Below are 477 nucleotides of genomic sequence, written 5' to 3'. Positions count from 1 at the left end.
TGAAGGCTGGGCTGGCTTTGGCCGCGTCAGGATGCTCCCAGTTTGTGGCTGTTTTTTTAAATTCTCCCTTTTTGTTCTCAACCCCCCTGTTTCCTGTGGGTGGAGGGAGCATCACCAGGGTGATACGGGCCCGTTGGCCATGCTAGGTGGGACCGGAGGGGGACACAGGTCCAAGACCGACTGCCTGTAGGGGTTCACCCAGCCTTGTGCAACCCAGAACCCAGCAATCCGACTGGGGGAGCAGACAGCGGGGACAGGGAGGCCTGTGGGCACGCTGTGAGTGAAGCTGTGCAGCGTTGAGGGGAGAAAACGGAGACTCCCGCCCGGCCCCTCACAGCCCTGTGGTGGGGGCTGGCTGCCTCAGTGGTGGGATGGGTGGGATCCACTAAGAGCTGCCGGATCAGTGCCTGGCTGCTGGCCTGCTCCCTCCTCGTGGCTCACCGCCCGCCCGCCCCCCCCGCCGGCGGTCGTCTCGCC

Source organism: Buceros rhinoceros, unplaced genomic scaffold, assembly GCF_000710305.1.
Source record: "Buceros rhinoceros silvestris isolate BGI_N320 unplaced genomic scaffold, ASM71030v1 scaffold22121, whole genome shotgun sequence".
NCBI classification, from domain to species: domain Eukaryota; kingdom Metazoa; phylum Chordata; class Aves; order Bucerotiformes; family Bucerotidae; genus Buceros; species Buceros rhinoceros.
The sequence above is the reverse complement of the archived record's forward strand: the minus strand, read 5'-3'. Positions refer to the sequence as shown.